Genomic DNA, 7,173 nt, shown 5'->3' with positions numbered 1-7,173 from the left:
GCCCTGACATTTAAAACGAGACATTGAGAACTTGGAAAAAGCACTGGTAGTTTATTTACAAGACGATTTATACAGACAGTACCTTAAGAAAAAGTTTACCGCTCGCGAGCCATCTTGAATTTAGTCACGATAAGTCGAAATGCGGCGAAAGTACCTAATGAACAGGTATGATAAGGGATCAGATTCCAAAAATAATTCCGTGGAAATGCATGTATTCCAGTTGCTTCCAGTAGCAGCAACTGGAATCCATGCATTTCCACAGAATTGGGTTTACCAATGAAGTGTGGAGATACTTTGAGCCTCGTAAATAGTGTAAAACAGTGATTTATTTGCATGGCTAGACCGATGCCGAGGCACCCCCATTGAAAAAGCTGTTGGTAGCATCGGCTAGCTAGCGCCAGATTTCGGAGTGCAGGGGACAAGCCGAAATGAGCTATGAGACATAATGCTCCCCACTCGGCATCATGTTTCAACACACTTTAAGTCAATATCACACCAGAATTCTCCTTTCAGTTTAGAACCATATAAGCTCAAAAAATAGAAAACATCTCAGCAGAAGATTTTTAAGACTTTGCCATTTTGGTGGTAGCTTGTTCTAACCCAAACAAGATGCAGAGTGCCTCAGGCAAACTTTTGAGACCATCCATTACCAGCCTCCCCTCAATGATGATGGCTGTAGACACTGGCTCCAGGTGGATAAGAGTTGGATCAACCGGTGTATCATCATCAATGACCATCAGCAGCCCAAAGGAGACTTGTGCCCACACGTCCTCACCATCAGTAACCTGTAAAACAAATAGAAACACAAAGACAACAGTTAAATATATGACTGATTAGTTATTAGCGTCCAAACTGTACCTTGCTGAAATATAAAATGAATTAACGGTAATGCTGCTGCAAGTAATCCAAGCTTTGTGTTGATCTCTTGAGGATGTCATGAAATGATACAAAAGATTTAGAAACATTCAAGCAATTTTCAGCATTGTATTATATCCATGGAAATTACCACTTACCGTAAATGGTGTAAACCAGCGATTTATTTGCATGGCTAGGCCGATGCCCGAGGCACCCCCATCGGAAACCTGTTGGTAGCATCGGCTAATAGCGCCAGATTTCGGAGTGCCGGGGACAAGCCGAGATGAGCTATGAGACGAAAGTTCAAGGTATCATGTTTCAACACACTTTAGGCAGAGGTGGAAAAAGTACGAAAATATTGTACTCAAGTAAAAGTACCAATACTTTGATGAAATATTACTCAAGTACAAGTTAAAATACCAATCTGAAAATGTACTTAAGTAAAAGTAAAAAAGTAGTCCATTTAAAATGTACTTTAAGTAAAAGTTACTTAGTTACTTTTTTTTTTTTTTTTTTTGGGGGGGGGTACCAGAACAACCAGTTTTACCAGAGACTTTCTAATGAGGAGATACAGCACTCAAAAAATCCTCCATAGTATATGTGCTGCCGGGTTTATAGTAATGCATGGGGTTAGTTTGTAACGTTGTCTACACATATTACAACCCTTCCACGGCAAAACGTTGACATGTGAAAACATTGAGCCAATCATGTGGTGTGTTGAGAATACATTGAGCCAATCATGTGGTGTGCTGTGAAGACATCGTGCCAATCATCTGTTGTGATCTCGCCGCTGGAGCAAGATTGGTGTTGTGAAGCCTTATGCACGTAACCTGCCTTCCGCATGTTTCGCTCCGCCTAGCTCCACTCATCCATCTGGAACCGATCCATCGGAATGGTGTTTCAGAAGGCTGGGCCTAATCAAAAAATGCAGTGTTTCCCATACATTGACTTATTTGTGGCGGCCCACCACAATATCAACACTGAACACCACACAATGATTTTCCATGTTCTACTAAATTGTGCTTAAATCTGGTTAGCATCATAACCAGGCTGCGCTAATTTGTTAAAAAACTGTTCAACATTCAAGACATTCAAGTAAATTCTGCAAACCTACCACGACAAATAGAATTTAATTCTGTGGGAAACACTGAAATGCTTGCATATGATTGAATAAGCCACTTGTCTGTCATCTATTGACGTGCTACTTCAACCACTCACATCGAAGCCAACCCGCGGCGCTGATAACAGTCTCACGCGATTCGCTTCTCCACTACATCACATCTATGAAACTCCCGCCTTGCGTTCTGATTGGCTGAACCATAAAGTCGGTTGCAGAAATCACTCTCAATGGAAGAGGTCCCAGATGGATGTGAGTGAAGCTAGGCGGAGCTAAGTGGAACGAAATTCATCTGGCGAGGTCAGGTTATTATGCACGCCAAGATTTCTGCTGAAATAGATGCCCGATAAGTGCCCAAAAGCGTTGCAATATGGCGGCGAGTGGAGGTACTTGCCTAAAGGATTTTGGTCCTAGCTCGAGTTGCTGCAGCCAGCAGCTAAGGCAGCCGTGTTCATGCTCCCAGTGTGTAGCGCTGTAGGTGCAGCAACTCAAGCAAGGTAAAACCGATTGTTTCAGTTTTGTTCATACCGACAGTACTCGGTGACATTGAGACATGTAGATCTACTGTATGTGAAAAATCACCAGAGTTCTACTTTAAGTTTGAGCAGTAGTTGATTTTCAAAGTTAGTTGCACTCATCCTTGGTCGCTTTGCAGTGAACAGTAATCCAGCACAACTGAAAAGCCCCTCACAGGCAGCTGAGGCAGGCAGGCCAATGTTGAGTTGCAGAGTTTTTTTTTTATTTTGAAACGAGCAGAAGGTTCAGCAGATTAAAGGGCCCGAACTGGGGGAAAAGTGGGAAGTATAGGGCCCCAATGTAGGAGAGGGCCCTTGAAAAGTGGAATACGGGGGGCACAACATTTTCACCAGGCATTAGTAATAACTCAGGTAATCCACAAATAAAAAATCCAAACAACTCCATAAGTAGAGTCATGTGTAATGAAGTGGAAATACACAGGGGAAAAGTATTGAACACGCTAAGAAAAGGCACTAAGGCAAGGAAAGGAACGAGCTGGAATCTTAGAGAGTAGTTATCCTTGCTATCTGTGCAAATGAATATAATCTTAATATAATATAATATAAGCTTGGTTAGTAGCCTACATATTGATGGGCTATAAAAAGGTTTTTCATTACCAAGGTGTCACACAAGAAACATTTCTTGATGGATAAAAGCAAAAAGCTCTCCCAAGACCTTTGCAACCTTATTGTTGCAAAACATATCAATGAAACTGGTTACAGATGAATTTCAAAACTTCAGAATCTTCCAGTTAGCAGCATGGGAGCCATTGTCTGCAAGTGGAAGGAACATCACTGCATCATCAACCGCCATGCACAGGATCTCCTCATAATATTTCTGACCAGGGAGTCAGAAGGATAGTCAATTCCAAGAGCCAAAGACCACTCGGAGAAAGCTCCAGAAAGACTCGAAGGCAGCCAATTCAATTAAATTCAATTAAACAGTTCTGGAAGTAAAGATCAGGATTCACAAGAGGGACCCATGGAATCTGTTTAGAACAATGGGCCAAAATCACACCTGATACTGTGACTAATAAGTTTTGTCATAGGAAATGTCTTGATGCTGTCATTACAAACAAAGGCTTTTCCACAAAGTATTGAAGAACTCACTGGAAGTTTAGGCTAATTACTGAAAAAAAAGTCTAAGCGTTCAAAACTTATTTCCACCATATATTTATTTTACCTTAATATTTTAACTTCCAAATTAATGTCAAAATGAATGTCATACGAAATGTAAAGTTTGACTGACTGGATGTTTATACAAAACATAGTGAAAACTGTCAAAGGTCACTCTCACTCTCCCTTGCTAAAGAGCTAAATGGTTTAGTCCGCCTGCACGATTCATAAGGTAGTCTATCTTTTGTTTATTTAGTTGAGCATCGCTAGTAGTGGACCGCTAATTGTTGTGCTGCTGGTGCAATGTCTTTATCCAAGAAGTCAGGTTACCAAAAAACAAATGCCAAAACAGGAAAAAAGAGAGAAATGAGGGGAAACAACTGCTAATGAACTACTTTCCAAAGAAAGGTGAGCACAAACGTCAAAACACGAAAATCCCATGGTGTTTGCTTGAATATCTCCGCAATCATAGTGCTAAAACGAACTGAGACAACCCATTGAAATAGCCGGAAAATACACTTTCATAGGTTAGGCTACACATGTAATCTGATGCATCTCGTGATCCAGCTCCATCTCAATCACTTTCAGAAAGACATGGCGCCAGCTTGATTCATGTCCTGTTGTAGGCTACATGCTGATCATTATCACTAGGCTAGTGGTTTAGGGCGCGATTTTTTTCTCTCTCCCTTTCTGTTTTCGTATGTCGTATCGTAAGTAACGGATGGGATTTTTGATGTAGCGAAGTACAATACTTCACTCAAAATGTAATCAAGTAAAATTTAAAATACCGATTTTATAAACTACTTAAAAAATACAAAATACACAGAAAAAATACTCAATACAGTAACGTGAGTAAATGTATTTCGTTACTTTCCACCTCTGACTTTAGGTCAATATCATACCGAACTTCTCCTTTAAATGTTGAATACACACGAGTATGAAAATCACAGCCTTCATATGGGCATGGAATGTTAATTTCAAATGACTACAAACGTGTGAAAAAATCTGCTTCAGTGCAGGGCTCCCCATATGACTGAAAAGTGCATAAACAATCCATATGAAGACAAGGTATTGGTTGTTGCCGAATAAACCCGCCATGTCTTAGACGATAATGCTTAAATAACTGACCTCTTTTGTCTGCCGAAAAAATGCAATGCGTACATTTCCACTGCATGCTTACACTACCATCTTCTAAATTCGCAGCTAACCTTAACTTTGATTCTGTATTCACTACCTCCTGCTTTAAAATTCTAAATTAGCTGCCAACTTTGAATTGGACAGTAATTTACTAGTAGTTAAAGTTACACATTAATTTATCCAACTGTTAATGCAAAACATCTGTGGTGTGGTGGGGGGGAAGGGGGACCATCGATCTAACGTTAGCTCCTTCGAACCAAAAACATGCCTGGGCAAAATAAAAACAGTTCACCAACATGTATATCCTTACAGCTTACCACAAAGTCTTCCGAAAGGAAAAGGTCTGATGTTTATTTTGTATCTTCTGAATGCTTTCAACAACGATTCTTCGGAAGAGCAAACTGAGAGGGCGAAAATTCGAATCACTCCAGCACAGTAACATTAACCAAAGATTGTTAAGGCGGAGCAAGATGTTTCATCAGGAGCCACTTCCGGGAACCCGGATCGCACGAGGGGGGGTCAAAATCCCCCTTTATGCAGAGCAGAGGCAGCGACTGCTCCATTGAAGTCTATGGGCATAGCTCAGAATTTCACCACATATGCTAAGGTCTTGGTTCTATAGAGTTAGGAATGTGAATTTCGGGCACGTTTTCATGATCCTCAAACCCTTCTGAACATTTCAGGTACATTTTTAGCATTTTTGAGCATTCCAGTCTGGAGAAAATCAACCTTATATCAGGTGTGCGCCGGTTATTTATGCAGCTGCTGTTGGCGGTTGCAATGTACGCTTCGTCAATACGTCATCGACACGCCTCTTTATGCAGACAGGATTCGATCCCCATTTCGCGCCCATAGACATGAACTACGACGAAGTATCTTGCTCCGCCTTAACAATCTTTGCATTAACGTCTTCCTTGCATGCTCCCACTTCTTCTTCTTCTTCCCTGCAGAAATATGCGCAAGGGCGCCTCCTAATGGTAGAAATTTGTCACTGTTGAGGTAACTTGTCTCAGACAAGTTGACCTCAGTCTTATTATGAAGTAACATGCTTTTTTCAACATGGAAGTAACTGTTACTTTACTCTAATCATTAAGATGCACACATTTGTTGCTGAAAGTAAAGTAAACAAGGTTAATGCAAGTTTACACAAGTGTTAGATTTTACAGTGTACAAAAATGGCAGGAGTTACTGTGCTACAGTGGTTTTGTCTGGAATCATGGTCCATAGTCAGATGAAATTAAAATTTTACTCTTTGGCGAGAAACACGCTAGGTTGACATACTGTATATAGAAGAATGACTATACTGAAAAAACACATGATAATGGTAACTGATGAAGGGTTTATGATACTAGGCTAATTTTATTCAAAGGACCCTGGAGACCTCATTAGGGTCCATGGTATAAGTCAAAGTCAAAGTCTGCTTTATTGTCAATTTCTTCACATGTCAAGACATACAAAGAGATCGAAATTACGTTTCCCACTATCCCACGGTGGAGACAAGACATATTTTACCAATTAAGTCCACAGACAAACATAACATTCAAGTAAACAATATAAAAAGTAAATAAGAAGGCACATACAATGAAGAAATAAGAGCAGCAAAATTTGGGTTGAAATTGTGCAATTGTGCATGCAGTAGACAGTCAATATAATGTCAGTGCAAAAGTCAGGCCAATAAATGGCTGAGGTAGTTCTGTTTGACCTAAGTATGCAAGTGGCATAGTGGTGCAAGTTATGTAAGAGCAGCAGAAGTGTGTTCAGAAGTGTTTTCAGGACAACAGGACAACAACAAGTTGCAAAGTGTGCAAGTGTACAAGTGGAGTAGTGCAAGTGGAGTAGTGCAAGGCAGCCATTGTGGGTCCAAAGTCCAGGATGTTATGTAGCTGAGGGTGGAGGGGGGAGAGGGGGGAGAGAATTCAGTATCCAGTAACAGCCTGGTGTATAAAGCTGTTGGTGAGTCTAGAGGTGCAGGAGCGCAGGCTTCTGTACCTCTTCCCAAAGGGCAGTAGATCAAAGAAATTGTGAGCGGGGTGACTTGCATCACTCACAATTGTGGTCGCCTTGCGGGTGAGGTGGGTGGTGTAAATGTCCTTCAGGGAGGGGAGTGAAGCACCAATAATCCTTCCAGCTGTGTTCACTATGCGCTGCAGGGCTTTCCTGTTGTATTCAGTGCAGCTTCCGCCCCACACAGCTATACAGCTGGAGAGGATGCTCTCAGTGGTGCCTCGGTAGAATGTGGTCATGATAGCTGGTGGAGCACTTGCTCGCCTGAGTTTCCGCAGGAAGTAGAGGCGGCGCTGAGCTTTCTTCGCCAGTGATGCAGTGTTGGTGGTCCAGGAGAGGTCTTCACTGATGTGCACCCCCAGGAATTTGGTGCTGCTCACTCTCTCCACCACAGCACCGTCGATGGTCAGTGGCAGGTGTTGGGTGTGA

At 41.6% G+C, this 7,173-nt stretch overlaps 1 long non-coding RNA gene across 1 annotated transcript; it reads right to left on the bottom strand.

The window, feature by feature from the left end:
- Positions 1-469: 469 nt before the first annotated feature.
- LOC125309962 lies at positions 470-5,180 on the bottom strand. The gene is made up of 3 exons (XR_007196218.1): positions 5,058-5,180; positions 1,014-1,143; positions 470-785 (listed from the first exon to the last, which is right to left on the bottom strand). It is a non-coding gene; the product is annotated as an uncharacterized LOC125309962 (long non-coding RNA).
- Between the last annotated feature and the right edge of the window lie 1,993 nt (positions 5,181-7,173).

This window comes from Alosa alosa, chromosome 16 (assembly GCF_017589495.1).
Source record: "Alosa alosa isolate M-15738 ecotype Scorff River chromosome 16, AALO_Geno_1.1, whole genome shotgun sequence".
Lineage (NCBI taxonomy): Eukaryota > Metazoa > Chordata > Actinopteri > Clupeiformes > Clupeidae > Alosa > Alosa alosa.
The sequence above is the reverse complement of the archived record's forward strand: the minus strand, read 5'-3'. Positions and strand labels throughout refer to the sequence as shown.